The sequence below is a fragment of the Aquarana catesbeiana genome, linkage group LG02 (genome assembly GCF_042186555.1).
Source record: "Aquarana catesbeiana isolate 2022-GZ linkage group LG02, ASM4218655v1, whole genome shotgun sequence".
Classification (NCBI taxonomy): Eukaryota; Metazoa; Chordata; class Amphibia; order Anura; family Ranidae; genus Aquarana; species Aquarana catesbeiana.
The window spans coordinates 520,424,498-520,449,194 of NC_133325.1; the positions used below are offsets into that span (position 1 = coordinate 520,424,498).

The following is a 24,697-nucleotide window of genomic DNA, read 5'->3' on the forward strand; positions in this document are numbered from 1 at the left end:
AGGCGTGTGTCCACGTGTTCTTCCCGGCCACCATGACTGATGTGGCAGTTGTTAGGAGTACCTGGAAAGGACCATCGTATCTGGGTTCAAGAGTATGGTTTCTTACAAACTTCTTTATCAGTCACCAGGAACCAGCTTGTGCTTTCCTGTATCTAGCTCAGGATCTGGAATGGAAGAAAACACTTCCGAATGGATATGGGTTAATTCTCGAGATAAAGCAGTCACATAATCAGTCAATACATCAGATTGGAGCTGCTGCTGTTGTGGGAAATAACCTAGTCTGCGGGCTGAACCAAACAATATCCCATAGGATGACAGACCATGGTTTCCCTTTGGAATGTACCTAACACTGAATAAGGCAATGGGTAGGCTGTCTGAGGCCAACTCATTCCCGTTTCCTGAGACATTCTCAGCTTCTAGATTTTATTGTGCCATTTAATCTTTCCACCTTCCCACTGCTCTGAGGATGGGTCATCTGGTGTGGAAAGCTAGTGTGACCCCTACCTAAAGCTGTCCATATCTCCTTGGTTACTGAGGCCGTGAAAGCCGGCCTCTGAACGCTCTCTATGACCTCTGGGACACCATATCTGCACACTATTTCTGTTAAAAGTCTTTTAGGTGTGGTCTTTGCAGTCATGTTGGTAGGATTCCGGCCCACGTGGCAGACACGGTCTCTTGTTTAATTACATGATTCCTTCAACTTCTGTGGCTCCTTTTTTGATCCACACTACTTTTTCTTCTTTGTCAGCTGTCTCTTGTTGCTCCTTGAGGTGGGTCCTGTTTATAGGAGGATTTTGTAGAATCATAGTGGTTTCTACAGCATCACCCAGGATAGGTGCATTCACTTTGCTGACCACTTCTCGCGTTCAATCTGCAGCTTGTTTCGCAGCGGTATCTGCCAGGTGATTGCCTTGTGCTTTTTGGGAAACCAGCTTGCCGTGCGTCTTTACCTTAAGTATAGCCACTTGTGCTGGGAGGAGTAGGGCATCCATTAAGTCCTTGATAGCTGCACTGTGTTTTACAGGTGTTCTTGCTGCTGTCAGGAACCCTCTGGTTTTCCGGATGATCCCAAAATTTCCTTCTGCCAATTTGCATGCCATAGTTAGGACCTGGAGTTCTTCTGCTTCCTGGGCAGACATGGAGGAGGGTAAAGCTGAAGCTTGAAGAACTGTATCTTCGGTGGTGACTGCGTATCCTGTGTGGTACCATCCAGTACTGTCTGCATACCTGGAACCTTCCACAAAAATTGTCAAGTCAGGATTCTCAAGTGCTGTCATCACTTAAAAGCAGTCATAAACGGTGAGATGAGGATTATTCTCCAAAGAGGTTCCCCCCTCGAGAAGAGGAAGCAGAGTGGATGGGTTAAGGGTATCACATGGGAGAACGGTGATGTTATCGGGGAGAAGCAAGGCACACTGGAGTCTGAGGAGGTGTCTTGCTGGGGACAGGGCTGTACTTGGTACTCTCTGAGACAAACAGTTTGAAAGTCTTTTAGTCTGGGAGGCCCAAAGGGCTGTTGAGAGGATCTCCTTCAGCGTTTTAAAATTGTCCACAGCTTCTGGTGAAAGCAAGAAAGGGACAGATTTCAGGGCATCATAAAGGGATTGCATCGAAAGGGAGGCTTCTGGAACTGGGATCCAAGAACGGCAGTAGGAGATTAATCCTAGAAAGGTGTGAAGGGGCTTTTGACCTTGAGGCAAAGGGATGCCCTTGATTGCAGCAACTCTCTTCAGTGAGATGTCGGGTGCCTTGGGAGATGCAGTGGACTAGGAAAATCACCTTCTCTCTGGACTTTTTGCTTTAAGGCCTTGCATCCTCGCTCAGCCAGGTAGTGGAGGAGGCTTTCAGAGAAGATTGAGGCATCACCAAGGGTATCTGCACAAGCAGAAAGTCATCTACATACTGAAGGAGTGCAATGTCTGGGTGTAACTTCATCCAGGTGTCCAGAATGAGGGCCATTGCCTTGGCGAATTGGGAGGGGGAGTTCTGGGCACCTTGTGGCTTAACAGTCCAGGTGTAGCTGGCAGGTGAAACAGGCTTGCCTGAATCCTTGTGGAGAAGGTCCATGTGGTTCAGAGAGGTCGGCGAAGTGGGGTGTCATGTCCCTGGTACTGGGCTCTTTCATGTGGACCACGGTTGGGGCTTGGTTGACTGTGCGTGAATTTCCATGGGCTTCTGTATTCCCTTCTGGAGTGGTCGGGTCTTCCACAGTTGTAGCAGGCACGTGGAGTTGGTACTGGTGGGCGCAGTCAGATAGGGTGTGTCAGAGGTCATCATGAGAGGAGCTACTCTCTACTGCTCTGAGTATTCTGGACCTAATAACAACGTCTCAAGCTCCATTACTCTATACTCATACCCTTTCGGATTGACTCTTTAAGACCTGAAATAAATGCGGCAGCTAACATGTGTCTATGCACTCTGTTCAACACACTAAAACCCAAATCAGTAAACTTCTTGTGCTATTTCTCAACAGATTCGCCTTTTCTTGTGTGAACTCTTGTACACGTATTGACTTCAGGCGTTTTAGAGTGGAGATGTGAACCATCTCCATACAGAATAATTGTTTTTTTGTTTTTTCAGAATACAAAACGCTCAGATGTGAATGGGGCCTAAATCTAGCACATAGATTTAAGCAAGGAAAGCACTTCCTCTTTCGTTCTTCTGGCATAACGCCCAGAATACATAAACTTCCTCTTTATTTATAATACTGTTAAATATTGAAATTAAAAATTTTCCCCAATTGTTGCTATTACAGCTTAAACACAATTAAAACCATTTGCATAAATATAGCACATTTGCTACATTTACTGTTATTAGAAAAGAAACACCTTTTAGCTTCAATAATGCAAGGGTAAGAAATTACAACTAAATTCAGACTCTGACTGAAATATTCAGAAATATTCAAGACATCCTATACATAAATTATTTAATTAAAATGCTACATTGATTGCTACTATGTTCCATCACTGGAAACATGTGGGTGGGTTTCGGTGTGGGCGGTTCAGGGGGCGGTGGCATAGGGCGTGTTGCCACAGGGGGAGGTGTCACTTAGAACAGAGGGGTGGTAGACGAAGGGCAGTGTCTACTTCCTGGGGTCCAGACGCCATCATAGGGCGGTGGCTGACCACTTAGCTTCCTCTTTTCTAGTTTTCTATACACATATACAATACAACCATTTCGATTATTTTGATTAATTTCATGTTCTGTCCACCCCCTTCTTCACAAATAGCATTTGCAACTTTAAACCAGGAGTCTGCTGCGCGCAGTAGGCCATGGTCTGACAGCAAACCCCTTTTTCCCTTTAAGAGAGTGCACTATTCGTCTATTATAATCTTCCACACAAATGCATATCAACCACACACTTTTTTTTCCAATTTCTTTCCCTTTTTGACAGCACCCTCTCCTTCCCGCTCCAATACCACAAGCCAAACTGCCCTCTTTGGGCCTCACTAACTTTTGCCCCATCGTTTCAGAGAGAGACAGAGAGATAGAAAGAGAGAGGAAACCTCTCAGCAAGACTGTTATTAAACAGATAAGGAGTACAGCAGTTAATATTCAATAATGTACCACTTCAAATTTTATTTACATGTTCCAACTCAAAACCCCAACTTCTCACTCTGTCTTCTTCCCTTTCTTCTAACCCTTCCAGTTGTTGAGGTTGCAAGGGGCACCTTTCGGCTGCGTGTTCCCTCCTTCTAACTTCACTTTCTATAGCCTGTGGTGACTTGCCAACCTCAAGTTTGACTGGGTAATGCACATTTAATCTGAATACCAATAAATGCGCAGTATGTGGCAGTAGGGGTTTGTAACCAAGAAACTCAACCCTATATCCTGGCTCTACCACTTTAACCAACCCCCCCAGACCTCTTCTTGTATGGCAAATAACAGACCACAAACACACTTGGGACACGACATTACCACCAACAACAAAAATGTGACCAACAACACAATGTGTGACAACCGTAAAGGAATACAAGATTGCTCAAATCCCACGGGATCCCCACGCCACCGCTTGGCGCATTATTCCTGACGCCCTCTCCTGGTTACGTTACCCGTGCACTTCCTTGCACCCATGCTTTACCGCACAATTATTTCCCCCAGGAGAAGTTTAACCACGTCAACTATTTTCATCTGCAACTATATAAGCAATCCCTCATTCCCAACAGCCACCACAAAACACAAGATCGATCAACAAAACAGAAAAGAACAAAACAGGCGGTAGATATAATTGCAGGTTCCTTTTTTTTTAACAATCAGGAGTGCTTTATTGAAAAGTATAAAATGCAGTACAAAAGAAAAAAGAAGTAAACAGACCATGTGTATAGAGGTACATACAATTACGGATCATATATTTGACAAAGGGTAAACTCCTGCTCACATAATTGTTATCATACTACTTTCAAGGCATCTACACCAATTCGCATAGTATTCTTTATAAACCATGCTAGACAATCCTATCAGGCACATCAAAAACATTGTCAGCTAATCCATGGTAACCAAACCTTCTCATACTTCCATGGGCATCCCCGACTCGTATACGTCAGTCTATAGAGAGGCAAAGCGTTGTTAATTCTCTTTTCCCAGGAGGATAGGGTCGGAGGGCGAGCGGAGGTCCACCCGGCAAGAATCTCTTTCTTGGCGTAATAGAAGAGGAGCGAAATTAAAATTTTGCTATGATGCGACCTGTGCTCATCCTCATGTATGCCCAGCAAGGCCATCTCAGGTGTTTTAGGAACTGACAAATCCATTCTAAGATTTAAGTGATCATACACTCCCATCCAGAACTTTATCAAAGCAGGGCAGTCCCAGAACATGTGAAGATACGTACCAATCTGGGTTTGGCATCTAGGGCAATGTGGATCCCTATCAGGGTAAATTTTGGATAACCTCGCCGGAGTGAAATAGACGCTGTGTAAAAATTTTATTTGTGTCAGTTTATCTCCGGCAGATATTACCAGTTTGGGACCCTGCTCTAGACAAGTCTCCCAGTCCTCTCTATCCAAAGTGGGGATGTCCGATTTCCAAGTATTCCACAACCTGTCCATCTTGGGTATATTCCTAGGCAGCAGCGTGCTATATATGGCAGACAGGGGTTTCACTAGATCATTACTGGACAACAGATCTTCTAACGGGTCTAATTGTAGTAGAGGAGGGACAGGGAATTGTGCCCGAGTCGCATGACGTAATTGAGCGTATCGGAAGAACATCCATCCCGGAAGCCTATACGTTCTTGACATAAGCGCAAAGGACATCAATTCCCCATTGGGCATAATATCCCTTAGGGTTTTGATTCCGAATCCTGCCCATAATTGGGGATCAGGAATTGTTCGGTAATGGGGCAACTGAGGATTTCCCCAAAGAGGCTGGACAGGCGCCCAACGCCCCACTAGGGAGAAGCTCTTACTAGCTATCTTCCATACCTGTAGTGTTGCTCTAGTCAGAGCAGGAAGCGCCGTATATGCTTTTACCCCCCTATAGACCAAGTTTTGCAGATCTTGTAAAGAGCCAAGCTTCGCAGCCTCTACACATACTGCCGCATTAGAACGCCTCCCCTCAAACCACCAGTACGTCGTCACCAGCATCGCCGCCCAATAATAGAGTCTGAAATTGGGGAGAGCAAGCCCCCCCAACTGTGTGGGGAGTTGTAATGTGGACTTGGCTAGACGCGGAACAGCTGCATTCCAGATGAAGGAAATAATTTGTTTATCTATTTCCCGAAAAAAGGATGCCGGGAGCCAGATCGGGCTATTTCTAAAAAGGTACGTGAACTTGGGTAAGAGCATCATTTTTAAGATGTTTATACGCCCCAGCAGATTCAGAGGTAGTCCAGACCATGCACGGCACCTTTCTTTAAGGAGGTGGAGTAAAGGAAGTATATTTAGGTTATAGTATTGTGCAGCATCCCTGGATACCCGAACCCCGAGGTACTTGAACTCTGTGACCCACTGGAGAGGCGTACCTCCCGTCTCATCAGGGATCCCACTATCAAGGGGGAAAAGGACTGATTTAGACCAATTTATTCGAATCCCCGACGCAGCACCAAATCTATCAAAAATGTCCAAAGCGGCCATCAGAGATGGTCCAGCATCATTCAAGTAAAGTAATGCGTCGTCCGCATACAATGAAATCTTCTCTTCAAGTCTACCAATCTGCAACCCTCTGACCTCCGAGGATTCTCTAATCAAAATCGCCAATGGCTCCAGGGCTAGAGCAAATAAACTAGGTGACAGCGGGCACCCTTGGCGAGTGCCTCTGTGAAGTGGGAAGGGATCCGAGATCCTGTCATTGGTGCGCACCCTAGCCTTCGGTGCTCTATAAAGCAATTTAATCCATTGGCAAAAGCCAGGGCCTAAGCCAAATCTCTCTAGCACTTCCCCAAGATCTTCCCACTCCACAGAGTCAAACGCCTTTTCAGCGTCCAGGGAGGCGATCACTCTATCCCCACAGTTATCATGGGCGATGGACAGGTTGAGGAACAAACGCCTGATATTAATATCTGTCCCCTTGCCCGGCATGAAACTGGTCTGGTCAACATGGATCAATGTGGAAATGATTGAGGACAGGCGGGTGGCAAGGATTTTGGCTAGAATTTTTGTATCCACGTTAAGTAATGAAATGGGCCGGTAGGACGCACATTCCTGAGGATCCTTACCCTGTTTGTGGATCAAAACTATGACCGCCTCCTCCATGGATTCCAGCAGAGCACCCCTCTCAGCCAGTACAGCAAAGAGGGACGTGAGTTTAGGTGCAAGCAACTCCATATTCTGAGAGTAGAACTCCGTAGGGAGCCCGTCCACCCCCGGGGTCTTTCCTTTCTGCAAGCCACTTATTGCAATCTGTACCTCCTCCAGGGAGATATCCTTATCCAACATTGCCCTGTGCTCCTCAGATAATGTAGGAAAGGGGATATTATTCAAATACTCCTGCAATGCCAAAGTATTACTACTAGTTCTGGAAGTGTATAGATCACTAAAAAAACTGGAAAATCTAGCATTGATGTCCTCTGGAGAGGTCAGCAACTCACCACTATCGTCCCGCACTCCCGCTATGTGTGTGGTTCCCATCTGTCCACGAGCCAGCCAGGCCAATAATCTCCCATTTTTGTTGCCATATTCAAATATCCTTTGCGTTGAGTGTAGCATAGATTTCTTAGTTTGTTCTACATTAAATAAAGAAACTTCCCTTAGAGCTCTCTGCCATGTATGGTAGTTAGGTTCAGTAGGGGATCTTACATATGCAGCTTCAGTCTCCCCCGCCTCTCCCTCCAGCCGCTCCAGGGACCGACCAGCCTCCCTCTGAAGTGAAGATATACGGGATATGTATTCCCCCCCCTAACCCAGGCCTTGAAAGTATCCCAGAGGATCAGTGAGTCCACAGATTCAGTATGTCGAGGCCAGAAATTGCATATAGCTTCCGGCAGTACCTCCTGAATCCTCTCGTCCAACGCCCAAAATCTGGAAAGACGCCATAGCCTTGGGCCAGCAGGTCTACCCAAGGATATGACAAGGCTTAGGGGAGCATGGTCTGAGATACCCCGCGCCAAGTGTTTAACCTCCCTCGTCCTACAGAGTGCACCCCCAGATACATATGCCAAGTCTGTACGGGATAGGGCTCTGTATGAAGCTGAGTGGCAGGTATATTCTCGGTCCCTAGGATGAAAATGACGCCATGCATCCGTCATCGCAAAAGTACTCGCCCAGTTCTGCAGCTCTGTCGAGATGTGGGCCCCGGGGTTTAATCTATCCGCCTCCTGGGAGGGCACCAAGTTAAAGTCCCCAAAAATAAAGACTTCTTGAGTATGGTACCCCATGACATTTTGCATAATGTCATAGAGAAGTTATGCAGGAGGGGGGAGGTACAGACCCACCAATACCATTTGTCTAGAGTGTACAGTCATATGAATAATCACGTATCGTCCCTCAACGTCCGTCTTGACATCAAGAATCTGAAATGGGAGGGACCTGCGGATCAAAACACTCACCCCCCTAGCATAGCCGGAGTAGGTAGAGTGGTAATGTGCTCCCACCCAGGCCTTTTTTAACCCAAGAATTTTAGAGCCAATCGGGTGCGTCTCTTGTAGAATGCATATGTGAGGTAAGTATTTTTGTATATATTTAAAAACAAGAGACCTCTTAACGGCTGAATTTAATCCCCTGACATTCCACGAAATAATGGAGATGTCAGCCATCTATCAGAGCACCAAGAAGTACAGTTAGTCGGATCCGCAAGCCCCACCCATCCCTCAGCCCCCCGAAAGGACAGCCTGTCCCGATATCATATATTCCATACAGAAATAACATTAACCACATATCTGCCAGTAAGTTGTACTGTGATGAAGGGCGTAATATCCCTCTTGTGTTATGAGCAACTCCTTTTATAGCAAACCTACGAACACATCTAACTCCCTTGTGTCTGCAACGGCAGAAACCTTCCCCCCCTCCCCCACACCCCCTTGAAACTGGTGATGTGTCAATACCCATAAATCCCAACTGTTATAACCGTAGTAGGGGCGTGGACTTAAATGCGATGAGGTTGTCTAGCCAGACAACAGAGATGCTGACAAGACATAAAATATAAACACCTATATTTCTCCTGGACTAATGCAGGGGCACATATCTTAGTTACAGTGTGGAGGCCTTGGTCGCACTCTCACTTAACTCAGCCATTAGCAAAAATCTCATGTGATGTAAAGAATCATGTCTCCTGGACTGTTGCAGGGGTATATGTCTTAGTTACAGTACCTAGGTACTAGGCATTCTCTCTCTTAACTCAGTTTTTAACAAAAACAGCGCACGTTACGAATAGCATTTCTCCTGGATTGATTTCAGGGGCACATATCTTAGTCACAGCACAACCACGCTAGGTGCATTCACTTTTAACTGTAAGGCTGACATAGAAAACATAAATTACAGTGAGCCTGTCTCCTGGGCTATCACAGGGGAGACATATATATTTCCCCTGGACCAATGCAGGAGCACATATCTTGGGTACAGTGTGGAGGCCTTAGGCGCACTCTCACATTAACTCAGCCATTAGCAAAAATCTCATGTGCTGTAAAGAATCATGTCTCCTGGGCTGTTGCAGGGGTATATAGCTTAGTTACAGTACCTAGGTGCTAGGCATTCTCTCCCTTAACTCAGTTATTAACAAAAACAGCGCACGTTACGAATGTCATTTCTCCTGGATTGGTTTCAGGGGCACATATCTTAGTTACAGGTTACAGTGCTACCACACTAGGTGCATTCACTTTTAACTGCAGGGCCAACATAGTAAACATAAATTACAGTAAGCCTTTCTCCTGGACTATCGCAGGGGCACTCATCTTAGTTACTAGACCAAAGATCTCGGCTCTATACACCTTATTTCAGATCCTAGCATAAAAGGCTTATTTAAAATGAAATATAGAACTAAAACCAGAAAAATATAACATAGAACCCCCTCCCCCCTGGAAACCACCTGCAGGTTGGTTATTTCCCTGCACCTGCCCTCAGCGTTTGTAGGATACCAGCAGGCATCAGGATCTATAGTTCGATAGTTCACTGCATGCAAATCCCTTGTGGCGAAGCACTGGATACACGTTCCAACGGCATCCTTATCTTACTTAGCCCTCAGAACAACGTCTGGTGGAGTTTGTAAATCCTAGAGGGTCTTTGATATGTTGGTCTTCCTCTATTCCAGGTGCGCAGTAAAAGTTTTGTCAGCCAAAGCATCCAGTGCGGTTAGGTAGCACAGCATCAGATGTTTGCACCAGAGTCACCATCACTGACTGAGATTAGTAGGTAGCAGCTTAATAAATGAGGGCTATAAACAATAGTGTAACTTCCAGGGCAGACTGGAGAAAAACGAAAATAATCCCACCTTTAACGGTGTTGCGGTAGAGCCTCAAGCCAGGTGGCAGCCTCTCAGGGAGATGTAAAGAATTTTACCGTCTCACCGTCCTGTACCCTCAATCTGGCCGGAAAGAGTATGCTATACTTAATGTTCCGTGCCCTGAGCGATGCTTTCACCTGATCAAAAGACCTACGCAGTTTCTGTGTTTCAACAGAATAGTCTGGAAAAAAGAGCAGGTTTGCATTTTGGTACTTTACTTCACCTACCCTGCGCACCTCTCTCAGCTCTGCATCCCGGTCTCTAAAGTTAAGCATACAGAAGATCATGGTGCGGGGGTTGGAGCCTGGCGGTCCGGGCACAGGAGGGATCCGATGCGCTCGCTCCACAGTGTAAAAGGGAGAAAACTGCGCCGCTGGGAGCAGGGTTTTCAGTAGTTCCTCTACAAAGACCGTGGGATTTTTCCCCTCAGCTCCTTCTGGCATGCCGACGATCCGAAGATTGTTTCTTCGGTTCCGGTTCTCGGAATCATCCACCTTGTATTCTAGAGCCCGGACTTTAGTCTGCAGCGTGCGGATGGATGCAGCATGATCCGAGACCGCGTCCTCCGCCAGACCCACCCGCTCCTCCACCTCAGACACCCTCGATCGAATCTTGTCTTGGTCCTGTCGGATCAAACTCACATCTAGTTGCACAGATTCAATCTTGCTCGTCAAGGCCGCCTGACAGGAGGCTATTGCAGCCATGACCTCCGGAAATCCGAGCTGTGTCTCGGCCGGGTCTGCGGCCTCCGTCTGCGACGCCATATTGGATAGCCGCCAGGGAGATCCCGCCACGTGTGAGTCCACAATCGGGGCTGTATCATCCAGGTTTTGCGGGAAACGTAACTTTTTGGCCCGCCGACGTGTTCGGTATGGCATTCAGGCTATTAGGGGTAGTTTCCCTCACAGTTTAGTAGCCAGGGGTCCGGATATTAGGAAGTCCGTCAGCAGAGCTCCAAGGAACACGTCCTCCTAAGTTGCCATCTTGGCCACGCCCCCCATAATTGCAGGTTCCTTAATTTATCAACAGACTCGAGGCAAGATATATACCTGTCTTTGAGGGCCGCAGGAAGCCGATATGGGCATAGGGGTTGACCAGCCACAGGGGTACAGGATAAACAGTAGACTAGATATACGAGATATCAAAAGTGTCTTACTGTTTTTTTAGAGGTGATCAGTCTCCATATCCTGTCTCTCCGTGTTGGCTTGTCCCTTCTGGATCGGCTATCCCTTGGGATCCTAGCCTCGAGCCCCATGTTTTGAGCGCCAAAAATGTTTTGGATTCAGAACAAAAGTTCCGATATTATTATATCTACCCCCGATCAGATTGTTGAATACAAAAGCATGCATGCTTCAAGTGAGCTCAAACTGAGACTGCTTAGTTCAGAGTCAAATTACTTTGTTTAATATTTCCGTTTCTCAAGACTTTTGTACAATTTCATTGAAGAGTGAGATACGTCAATAAGACTGGCGCATACAAACCACAAATATAAAAATACAAATATGTGACAACATTTTTGCTTTCAACTGATTCACATTTGCAGAAGTGAATAATTGTTCTTGCAGCATTCTTTTTCTCCACTGTGTTTATGCTGTTAGATTCTGAATGTATTCTGGGAAGCAGGCGCAAACTTTTTGATTAACTCTTTGCAGTCAGTCCAGTTCCTAAGCAAGCTTTGAGCTTTGCAGAATATCTGTAAATGTCTGAGTTTATATATGTTAGGTATATAAAGCAGGTGTTGGAATAGACAGTTCACCATGATCACATTCATTACAAGATGATTCTTTTTTTGTGTTCAGCCACTGAACAAAATAAAAATTAACAGATTCCTTCATCCACACACATGAAACATGAGTTGGATAGAGGAATTCCAATCCCCCTCCAATACTTCCTCCAACCCCCCCAAACGGGGACATTTTATTCTGACAGCAAGACTCCGAATACGCTAAATACAGCTACAGCGGGGGCGTGGCCGGGATGGTGGACTGAACAGACGTGTTCTCAGAGCCCTCCTGGAGTGAGATCCGTTAAATTAATCCGCACCTACTATCTAAGTATATCGGGAGGATCCTTTCATACCTGGATGCCTTCTAAAAACTTTGGGAGTCAGAAGAGGGGTAAGCGGCTGAAATTTCCCCCGATTGTCCCGGCAGAAACTACTCCGGTCTCCTGTGCCCGGGAATCTCCAGCGCGCCTTTCCAACATGGTGTCGCAAACGGACCACGAGGAGGGCTCTCTCCCAGTGTCTCCAGGCATTCCGGAGGTTATGGCGGCCATCACCTCGTGTCAAACTGCCTTAACATCTAAGATAGAGGAGGTACAGATGGACGTAGGATTGATTCGCCAAGACCTAGATAAGATCTGGTCTGGAGTGGCTGAAACCGAGCGGCGTGTGGGAGAGGTGGAAGACACGACGTTTGATCATGCGGCATTCATCCGAGCCCTGCAAACGAGGGTCAAGGCACTAGAATATAGAGCGGAAGACGCCGAGAATAGGAGCCGCCGTAACAACCTTAGGATTGTGGGACTCCCGGAGGGGGTTGAGGGAAGATCCCCAGCTCTATTTACTGAAGATTTCCTGCGTGCCCTGCTGCCAGCAGCCAAACTCTCCCCATACTTCGCAGTAGAACTGGCTCATCGTGTCCCCTCCAAGCCTGGACCTGAGGGAGCTCCACCCAGAACCTTCATTCTCCGGCTGCTCAATTACAGGGACCGTGATGAGCTACTAAGGGCTGCCCGAGCGGCTGGGGAACTTCCTTACCTCAATGTAAAGATCCTGCTGTTTCCGGATTATACCATAGAGACCCAGAGACAGCGCCAAGGCTGCCCTGAGATCCAAGGAATTTAAGTACAGCGTCCTGTTCCCAGCAAAACTGAGGGTAGTGGATGGAGAGACCGTGCGCTTCTTTGTTAATCCTAGGGAGGCCTCCGCATGGCTTGAGGCGCTCCCCCCCCCCCGTAGCACTACTGATCCCAGCAATCTGCTATGGGAGGTATGGTTGTTTTCTATTCGATCGCCCTGTGTTCCTGTGGCTGGTAAGCTTTTTTCTTTTTCCCTTGCTGCAGTTGTGCCCACACCCCCCCCCCCCATCTCCTATACATGACAGAAAAGGAAAAACTTTTCCCCTATTTTTTGTGCTGCTGGGATGGGGGGACAGAAGAGATTAGAATCTTTATTTTCCAGGAGACTGTGGGCTTCCCGGATCTTTGTGATACATACTTTATATGTCCTAAGCAAATAACTGAAAGTTACACTACCCCCTAGTTTTCCGGATGTTCTTGGTAACGGACTCTGAAGTGTGTACCCCTGTTCAGTCAGGTGACAATAACCCTACATTACAAATATTACACTCCAATAGCTCTAAAAAGGACCCCCCCCCCCTTGGGAATTTATTTTTCATTTTTGTTTTTTGTATGATTTGCTAGATGTGTGGATCCCTATCTGGCTACACGCTCCCAACCTGAGGGATTAGTTCAAGAACAATGGGTGTTGTGGGTTTCAAATGCATCTCTCTGTTCTGAGGTGCATGGGGTGGGGGGAGGGGTGGTTCGGCAGCTACCGTTCATGGCTGCTGTTCCTTACTGTTTTGTAAGTTTGCATGGTTGTGTTGGTCTATTATTGTTCCCATGTACCCCAGGGAGCAACTACCTCGGTATGATGTTACACTCCATAATGCTGCACTGTTGGACTCCATAGCCCCGGAGGGGGCTAGTGGAGAGCCTCCTTCACTATTGGATACGATTATCTCATGGCTAAGTGCTTAATAGTGTCCTGGAACGTGCAAGGGCTTAATTCAGCCATCAAGCGTTCCTTGGTACTAAATTATTTGAGGAAACTCCACCCGCAGGTGTGTATCCTGCAGGAGACGCATCTGACGGGTTCCAGGGTCCTGAGTCTGTGGAGGGCCTGGGTTGGTGCTCACTATCATGCACCCTATTCTAGCTATGCCAGAGGAGTTAGCATTCTGGTACATAGATCCTTGCCCTTTCAGCTCATTGAGGTAAGACTTGACCACGGAGGCAAATATATTATTTTACATGCATTAATCTTGGAAATCCCTTATGTAATAGTGGATATATATTTGCCTCCACCTGTTAATGTAGAAGTACTTCATGTATTGATGCAGCAGGTTACAATGTTCAATGCGGATAATGTACTAATTATAGGGGATTTTAATATGGTGCCTTCCAAAGATTTAGACAGAATGGCCGCTTCGGGCCCTCAGCAACCTGCCCTGTCCCGTTGGGCGACCGTCTTCCATATGACAGACGTTTGGCGTCATTTCCATCCCTCAGACAGGGAGTATACTTGCCTCTCTGCCACATACTGGACTATGTCACGTATTGACCTGGCGTTTGTCTCTTTGGCTATGTTGCAGAGAGTGGTATCGACTGAGATTCTCTCAAGGGGAATATCTGATCACGCCCCCCTGTCTGTCACCGTTCGGACCTCTCATGTGGAGGGCGAGAAGGTATGGCGACTATTCAAATATTGGATCATGGACCCTGAGATTCAGGAGGAGATGCTGGAAGTGTTGTGCAATTTTTGGGTAAATAATGCAGGGTCTGCGGGGCCCACTGTTCTATGGGATACCTTTTAAGGCCTGGCTCAGAGGGGAATATATTAAATGTATAGCTCAGCGGAAGAGGAAATCTGTGCAGTCTCTGAGACAAATGGAGGAGCAGGCACGACTTAAAGAGGCCGAATATGTACGGTCTCCGTTGCAAGCTAATTATATATCCTGGCAGGACACCCTGAGGGAACTATCCCTACTAAGAATAGACCTCACCAAGAAATCTATGCTAGAATGAGCCCAAAGGGTGTTTGAATTTGGTGATAAAAATGGTAGGTTACTGGCCTAGCTAGCCAAGGGGCAACATGCAATGACCCAGATTGGTAGGCTGCGAAGTCTGGATGGTCATTTATTGACGTCACCCACGGACATTGGTGCTAGGTTCCTAGAGTTTTATCAAACCCTGTACTCCTCTAGGGTTTCCTATGACAATTGTGAGCTGCTTCGGTATTTGAATCGAGTTTCGCTCCCTACCTTAGAACCAGCAAAAAGGGAGACACTGGAGGAGGACATTTCCTTGGAAGAGGTTCAGGAGGCGGTGGGAGTTATGCAGTCGGGGAAAGCCCCGGGCCAGATGGGATCCCTATTGATTTTTATTCCACTTATCAGGAATTGCTGGCACCCCGGCTCACCTCACTGCTGAAACAATTTGCGGAACAAGGTTCCCTCCCTGAGTCGATGTCTGATACAATAGTGGTCTTGGTGCCCAAACCCGGCAAGAATCCTGAAGAGTGCGCCTCTTACAGGCCGATTTCATTAATTAATGCAGACGGCAAGTTGCTAGCAAAAATACTGGCCATTCGTATAAGTAAGGTTGTGGACGATTTGGTCCATATTGACCAGATGGGGTCCATGGCGGGGAAAGGCACTGACATCAACATCCGTCGACTATTCCTCAATCTAGCCGCCTCCCATGACAATGAAGGTACAAGAGTCATAGCCTCTCTAGATGCAGAGAAGGCTTTTGACTCCGTAGAGTGGGGGTACCTATGGGAAGTCCTCCGTAGATTTGGGTTCGGTCCCAAATTCCTCCACTGGCTAGGCCTACTGTATCAAGCCCCTAGAGCGAGAGTTCGTGTGAATGATACCCTCTCGGATTTTTTTCTCCTCCAGAGGGGAACTCACCAGGGGTGCCCACTATCCCCCAGCTTATTTGCCCTGGATTTAGAGCCCCCGGCGATAGCGGTCAGAGAGTCGAGCCATATTGTGGGACTCCGGGTTGTCCCTCCGGAGGAGAAGATATCCCTATATGCGGATGACACTCTGCTATATCTGCATGATGCTGAGTCCTCGCTGAATGCAGCACTTGAGACCTTTGATGAATTTGGGAAGTACTCAGGGATCCGTATCAACTGGTCTATATCCGCTCTGTTCCCATTGGATGACCAGGCCAGAATCTCGGGGATGCAGACTCCCTTGCCATGGGTGGAGGAGTTTGTTTACCTAGGGATCAGGGTGGCAAAGGACTTGCGGGCTTTCAGCGCCTCAATCTCCAACCGTTAGTAGCACAACTTAGAGATCACTGCTCCCAATGGGCCAAGCTACCCCTTAATCTTCTAGGGCGCATTAATATAATAAAGATGGTCTATCTCCCAAAGTTTAACTACATCTTTAGAAATTGCCCAGTTTGGATACCCCCATCCTTTTTCAGGGACATAGATAGCTGCATTTGCGCTTTTCTGTGGCGAGGGGCCTCCCCCCGGCTGGCTAGACAGACCCTTTGGCTTCCTGTGAGTTGTGGTGGCCTTGCTTTGCCTAATTTCTTGGTGTATTACTGGGCAGCTATGCTCGTCACGGTAAGATGGTGGCTGGAGCAGTCAAGAGCCAATGCAGCGACCTGCCTAGAAGCGAACATAGTGGATTCTCTTACTGAACTTAGTAATCTAGTGTACAGGGGCCCCGCGGCATACCCATCCCTCCCGACGTCGACTTGGGCAACCTTGCGGGTATGGGGAATGGCTAGACGAAGATTCCTGCGTCCCAATAGGTGGTCCCCCTATTGTCCTCTGTGGGGTAACCCTTCTCTTCCCCACTTCAGGACAATTCCAGACCCACAGCTTTGGGCCCGATATGGTATCAAGGTGCTGCGGGACATAGTACAAGCTGGCTCCCTACTCCCATTTAGTGCCCTAGTTAACAAATATGGACTTCCTACATGGATGTCGTTCCGATACCACCAATTGCGCCATGCAGCCAGTGCTCAATTCCCTGCGCCTCCCAGTCTCGGGGCAGATCCTATTGAGGAGTTGCTGGCGCAGGAGTCCCTCAGCAAGCCCCTTTCTTTTTTATACCTAGCTCTCCTTCAGACAGACTTGCCTAAAATGGACGCTCTATGGGAGAAATGGAAGGCGGATCTACCTGATTTAGAAAGACCTGGGAAGAGTATTTTGAAAATAGTTCTAAACTAGTGATATCCTCTAGGGATAAATTAATACAAACCAAATTTTTACATAGGGTGTACCATACGTCCCAAGCTGTCACGGTTCTGGGCTGCGGTGGGAGAGTGGCTTAAGGTTCGCCTTCAGCTGGACTCCCTCTTAACGGCTGAGCTTGCACTGCTGGGTGTGCAAGACGATGAGCAAAGGCCTAGGTATACTAAGATACTGATCTCGATTCCACTTTTTTATGCAAAAAAGGAGATCCTGTTAAAATGGACTTCTCGGTTACCATCCACGGTGGGAGCATGGGAAAAATCGGTTAATGCGACTCTCCCATTATATAAATTGACATATATGAGTAGAGGGTGCCCCATGAAATATGAAAAGATTTGGCGGCCATGGACTGATCCCATTTAGTCTGATGTTCTTCGGAAATGGCTACATATGGTTAAGTTAAACCTGCTGTATTTTCTCTCCCTTATGTGGGGCCGGTCCCGCTAAATATTAGCAGTTTATACTAAAGTAGCGTGATGTCTACCAATGTATAGTCATGAATACATTACTTAGATTTCAACTGTATGTTACTGTAATTGATGTAACTGTTGTACTTTTCAACATGAAGTGTATGTATCATGTCATGATTTACAATAAAGACCAACCTTGTTGTTAAAAAAAAATACAGCTGCAGCCACTTTCCAACTTGATCTTTTGACAGAAGTTGATTTAACAATCTACTTTTGTTGAACAGGAATGGCCACACACACTGACTGAAATAGGGCCCATCTACTGAACCAGACAAATGAACAAATGACAAATGAACCATTCCAATGGGTCTGTCCTTACTAGTCACCAAGGCAGTTTCATTGAACAGCTTTGCGCAGTGGCAGTATCATAGCCAATGAGGTTCAACTGAGGCGTGATTATTGCTAATTGCTTCTCGGCCTTTTGTCTAAGATCAAGTGTAGTATCTGTTCTTATCAGTTTCCAGGAGGTGGCGCTTGCTTCCGTCCCTGATCTATGGCGAAATAGAGACGGGATTGCGGTTGCTATGCAAAGCCTGCTGGAGTGAAGGTGACCTGGAGCGGTTCGTAGCCGAAAGGGAAGCCTTCTGATGGGGATGGAGAACCACGGGGTCTGAACCAGAGGGTCGGGACCCTGGCCTTCTGGCCTGGATTGGGGCAGATCTAGCTCCGGACAGTTATTCGGGAGAGAACGCTTACTTCCCTCTTGAGGAGGGGGAAGTGGTTAGTACTTCCCGAATGTAATTAGGAGGGAGTGATGGAAGCGACGGCAGAGCCTGATAAAGGACTCTTTCCGGCTTCCTGATCTCCATATCCTTTCTGCCTGTGGTGGGGTCTGCTGTGGTCTGGGCTGGGGTGTCAGGGCTTTTTCGAAAAGCCAGTGGTGAATGTGCCCCTGAAGTGGCAGTTCAGGGGTGCCGTATAGTCACGGTGTGTAAGCACTTGATTTTATGGCACCATGGTCACTTCACCACAACACACGTTTTTCGCACCTGCCTCTTGGGCCGGGCCTTTTGGCCAGGACCAGGGGAAATTTTTATGCCTGGCCGGAGGGCCGGCCATTGTTTAGCACAATGGCCACTTTCACTCTCCCATCTCACTATCTTCCCCACTCTTTCTTTTACCCCTGTTTGTCACTTTTTTGTCTTTTTTTGGTTGTCTTTGTATACACGTTTTGTCACTGTGTGGCGAGTAGGGTGTGGGTCCTCGGGCCTACTCTGAAAGTCTTGGGAGGGGTGAACATAGGCCTTTTGGCTTGGTTCGCCCTCTCCTTTGAGGGGTCTCCCTTCGGGGGAGCCCCACTGTACTTGGGTCGGTCTGCTTCGGCAGACCTTCCAGTTGTGGGGGTCCGCCTGGTTTTGGCCAGATGGACCCTTTGTCTGAGTACCTCAGTCCCTGTCTGGAGCCTAACGCCCCAGGGGATCAGGGTAAGGTCCTTCCCTAGTGGAGGACTCTGTACACCCGTTGCACGTTTTTGTGTTTCACTCTCTATGTGTGGGCACTTTTTTTTTTGGCACCGGGTGGAAGTTTTAAGGTGTGTTTTGCACGCCACTGGCTTTTCGATAGTTTCATTGAACAGTGAAAGGGCAGTAGCTAGGAATTTGCCATGATGTAAAGCAGTGTTTCAGTAGGTGCTAATTTACTCAACATATAAATAGCAGTTTCAGAAGGTGCCAATATACTTCATGTATAAATGTATATACCAGATGATAAACAAGGATCAAAAATAAGTACACAGAAAATAACATTGCAGTTCAACTATGGACAAATTTTAAAAATGACATATGAGACACTGTCAGTAGCATTAAAGTTGTTCTGCCCTCACAATGTGTTTTGAAGTACAAGGCTTGGCAGACAGCTAACAACTTCCCAATAAAGACTGAGGCTGAAGGGTTAACAGCTGTAATCTTTACTGAGAATTAGATATTTTGTTTGTAAAACTGCAAAACACAAATTATAAAAGTATGCATTAGCATTTAACATTACATTACAAATAGTGTCAGGCATGCTCTATTACTGTAGGGCACTAGCTAACACAAAATGTGGCCTAGCTGAAAGAAATCCCTGACAGAAAAGTACCACCAAACACACATACGAATGTAGTTGAATTAGTAGAACATATACTAGTTAATTGGATACTAATGACAGCCTTCTTACAGACTTATGCTTCCAAGGCTAATATCAAGAAATAGTGCAGATATTCCCATGCTTTTTCACTGCAGGAGGTATTAAGCAATATGTTTGCTTGACAGGAAGTGGGCGTAATATACAGTGGGGACGGAAAGTATTCAGACCCCCTTAAATTTTTCACTTTGTTATATTGCAGCCATTTGCTAAAATAATTTTAAGTTCATTTTTTTTCCTCATTAATGTACACACAGTACCCCATATTGACAGAAAATCACAGAATTGTTGAAATTTTTGCAGGTTTATTAAAAAAGAAAAACTGAAATATCACATGGTCCTAAGTATTCAGACCAAACTGAAATATCACATGGTCCTAAGTATTCAGACCCTTTGCTGTGACACTCATATATTTAACTCGGGTGCTGTCCATTTCTTCTGATCATCCTTGAGATGGTTCTACACCTTCATTTGAGTCCAGCTGTGTTTGATTATACTGATTGGACTTGGTTAGGAAAGCCACACTCCTGTCTATATAAGTCCTTACAGCTCACATGCATGTCAGAGCCAATGAGAATCATGAGGTTAAAGGAACTGCCTGAAGAGCTCAGAGACAGAATTGTGGCAAGGCACAGATCTGGCCAAGGTTACAAAAAAATTTCTGCTGCACATAAGTTTCCTAAGAGCACAGTGGCCTTCATAATCCTTAAATGGAAGACGTTTGGGACGACCAGAACCCTTCCTAGAGCTGGCCTTCCAGCCAAACTGAGCTATCGGGGGAGAAGAGCCTTGGTGATAGAAGTAAAGAAGAACCCAAAGATCACTGTGGCTGAGCTCCAGAGATGCAGTCGGGAGATTGGAGAAAGTTGTAGAAAGTCAACCATCACTGCCTTCCACCAGTCGGGGCTTTATGGCAGAGTGGCCCGACGGAAGCCTCTCCTCAGTGCAAGACACATGAAAGCCCGCATGGAGTTTGCTAAAAAAAAAACACCTGAAGGACTCCAAGATGGTGAGAAATAAGATTCTCTGGTCTGAGACCAAGATAGAACTTTTTGGCCTTAATTCTAAGCGGTATGTGTGGAGAAAACCAGGCACTGCTCATCACCTGTCCAATACGGTCCCAACAGTGAAGCATGGTGGTGGCAGCATCATGCTGTGGGGGTGTTTTTCAGCTGCAGGGACAGGACGACTGGTTGCAATCGAGGGAAAGATGAATGCGGCCAAGTTCAGGGATATCCTGGATGAAAACCTTCTCCAGAGTGCTCAAGACCTCAGACTGGGCTGAAGGTTTACCTTCCAACAAGACAATGACCCTAAGCACACAGCTAAAATAACGAAGGAGTGGCTTCACAGCAACTCCCTGACTGTTCTTGAATGGCCCAGCCAGAGCCCTGACTTAAACCCAATTGAGCATCTCTGGAGAGACCTAAAAATGGCTGTCCACCAACGTTTACCATCCAACCTGACAGAACTGGAGAGGATCTGCAAGGAGGAATGGCAGAGGATCCCCAAATCCAGGTGTGAAAAACTTGTATGTTTCCCAAAAAGACCCATGGCTGTATTAGGTCAAAAGGGTGCTTCTACTAAATAGTCAAAATAAAAGGGGAGTGGGGATAGGACCCAAGGTGTCCTTACCTTTAGTGAAGGAAAAGGAACAAACTGCGGTTTAACCTGATATAACTTTATTAGAACAATTAGTAGAAAAACATTTTAATAATTGAAAGGAAAGCATAAACAATAGGAGATTGCATAAGGTAAAAACTGACAATGTTGTCACTTAAAAACGCTCATGAGCTTAGCCATATCCCAGTCATCCACATGTGCCAATCATCTCAAGTCATTAAGTGTGACTTAATATATAATGCTTACATATGTTTAGGCAAGGTGAGTTCCGGGAAACCTTGGTAGCACAAGTCTGTACCCATATTGTGCTTAACCATGGACCTCCAGACTCCCTATATGCCTATAGAGTTGCTGCATTAAGTCTTTACAATGTTAAAGAAAGCATTGATTATCTCAGACAAATAAATGTAATTCTGGCTAGAAAGAATTCCTGATAGTGAACAGGACAGGTTTGATTTCTGGATATAGCACTGTCAATCATAGAGATAATATATAAATTAAAATTAAAAAAAATAAATTTATATATTATCTCTATGATTGACAGTGCTACATCCAGAAATCAAACCTGTCCTGTTCACTAACAGGAATACGGGTACCGACTTGTGCTACCAAGGTTTCCCGGAACTCACCTTGCCTAAACATATGTAAGCATTATATATTAAGTCACACTTAATGACTTGAGATGATTGACACGTGTGGATGACTGGGATATGGCTGAGCTCATGGGCATGCGTTTTTAAGTGACAACGCTGTCAGTTTTTACCTTATGCAATCTCCTATTGTTTATGCTTTCCTTTCAATGATTAAAATGTTTTTCTACTAATTATTCTAATAAAGTTATATCAGGTTAAACCGCAGTTTGTTCCTTTTCCTTCACTGAAAGTAAGGACACCTTGGGTCCTATCCCCACTCCCCTTTTATTTTGACTACTTCTCCTGTTCTGACAAGGAACACCACCCTATTAGGTGAGCCAGTAACCTGTTACCTGAATTGACCAACGATACTGGTCATCAGGACCCCGCCCATTGCGTTTTTTTACTACGATCTGCTTCTACTAAATACTGTGGTCAAAAAAAGGAGGGGGAGTGCAGCGCTATAAACAAATAAATACTAAGAATGTAATTGTCGACAATGATGTCACAATAAAAGAAGTGAAATATGTAATGAAAAGGGACCACATATTATGGTAAATCCCTGTGGTGAGTGATCCAAAACAAGCATGTGACGATCATTAAAATCTTGAGCAGACATCAAAGTGGTGAATAACCATAAAAAGACCACCACCAAAAGTACTAGTCTCTTACCAGAAAGATTGGACTTGTACGGGTGTACACCTGACAAGCCAATCAAGCTTGGAAGGTAACCAATGAGGCACCAATTCAATGTATGGAATACAGCATCTGGATGGACATTCCGTTGAATTCAGCAGAGTAGACACAGCTTGGCAAATCAGCCAAACCATAGATAAAGGAAAGAGATAGGGCACATAGCGTAATACTGTATAGGATATTTATTCCAGATAAAATCATAAGTATTACACTTACATTTGCCAATAGGAATACAAGCGCTTGAAAAAGAGACAATAACTGTGGACCAGCAAGAAACCTCGACACCTTTCGCCTAAACAGGCATCATCTGGGGTGCTGGTCACCCATAATCACTGTATGTGTGTGTGTGTGTATATATATATATATATATATATATATATATATATATATATATATATATATATATATATATATACGCCCCCAAATGAGCAACAGCTCTGGTGTTCAATTACAGCTAAATGCACTTCCTGTTTCAGACAAAATGGCGTCACCGCTTGAGTGTCAAGCCTCACTTTGGAAACAAGGAAGTAAAACCAGACTATTGTTTAGATCACTTCCAGGTGAGAGGCAAGATGGCGCGGCCGCCTGTGTTCCAAGCCTCATTGTGATAAACCAAAACAGGAAGTGATCTAGTAAATAGCAGACTATGCTGAGAAAAGGCATAGGGATGTAAAAGACATTACTGGGGGCTTAAATAAAGTAAACATATAAAATAAACATTAATATTATGTTGGATGTAAATAATGAATAAAAATGGAAAGCATATTTAATGATTAGTTATGGAAAAAAAAGAAAAAGCTTTTACCAAATAAAATAAAAAACGGTGACAGCCATCTGGTATGTAGGCCGAATGATATCTCCAGAATAAATAAGGAGATAATAAATAAAATGTGAAAAACAAAAAATATGAGAGATGTTCTATAAAAATATAAAAAATTTTCTAAATATTCAGAGCTGGTACTCACATTGGATGCCAATATAGTGGTACATAATAAATGCATACAGTGGCATGTAAATGCAAAAGTACAAAATGCACATGAGATACAATGTATCATAAAAAAGAAAAATTATTGGATGTATTTTAGGGAAAAAGTAAAAAAATATTTTTTTTTTTTAAATGAGAGAGACATTAATAAGCACCTAGGAAATATGGTCTATATAGAAATGAGTTAACCTTGGTTAATAAAAGCATTAATATCCCACTCTATATTGAGACCGAAGGGGGAGTAAGTCTGAAGCTTATATATTTAGTAGGTTTCCAAATGGAAAACCCCTCTAGTTTTAGTACCCCCTCTCCATGGGGGGATATATTTGTCAATAATGACAAATTGAGAACCTTTTGGATCTCGGCCATGATGTTTTCTGTAGTGTCTAGGTAGATTATGTCACCACCTTTGATTCTTGCAATGTGTTCACCTACCCTTACGGAAAAAGCACAGATAGTGTGTCCTACATATTGCTTCCCGCAAGCTAAGTGATCATGTATACTACATGTGTAGTAGCACAAGTACAAAATGATTTGATAGGGTATATTTTATTAGTAGCATTAGATTTAAAATCTAAACTTTTACGTCTCCCATTAACATTGTGTTGACAGACGACACATTCTTTGCAAGGAAAGTATCCAACCATATTATGGTAAAAAGAACGTATTAGAGGATTGATAATATTCGGAGCAATAGTAGCTCTAAGTGAAGGTGCACCCCTAAAGATGACCTTAGGACGTTCAGGGAGCAATGTTTCCAAGACATGGTCATGTCTGAGGACACCCCAATATCAATTAGTAATATTCAAGACCTCTTTATGCTGAGTGGAAAATGTGGTAAGCATGGAAAATTTAAATGAATCGTCGGATTCACGTGGAGGTTTGGGTGTGAGAAGGGAGCATCTATTTATCGTTGCCACCTGTTGTATTTGAAGATTGAGTGATGGTTCCTCATATCCCTTTTCAATAAGCCTCTGTTTAAGAGTAGACGCTTGAGCTAGATATGTATCAACATCAGTACAATTTCTACGCAGCCTAAGAAATTGGCTGCGGGGAACAGACTTAAGCCACGATCGGTGATGACAACTATCAGTGGGAATAGATCTTGAGATTGAAATCTGCTCAGGGCAATTTAAATTTCAGACTTATTTTAAAAGCACAGACCGCAACAGCTTTATTCCCACTGATGTGATCACCGATTGTGGCTTAAGTCTGTCCCCCGCAGCCAATTTCTTAGGCTGCGTAGAAATTGCACTGATGTTGATGTTGGCCCTTTTTCACCATTGTCAGTAGG

General features: G+C 45.3%; 1 protein-coding gene and 1 pseudogene across 5 annotated transcripts in view; both read left to right on the forward strand.

Moving 5' to 3' along the window:
* LEMD1 (LEM domain containing 1) overlaps positions 1-24,697 on the forward strand; it is a 430,972-nt gene that overhangs the window by 383,513 nt on the left and 22,762 nt on the right. The gene's annotated exons all lie outside the window — the stretch shown is intronic.
* On the forward strand, positions 17,692-17,756 carry LOC141130203 (U4 spliceosomal RNA; annotated as a pseudogene).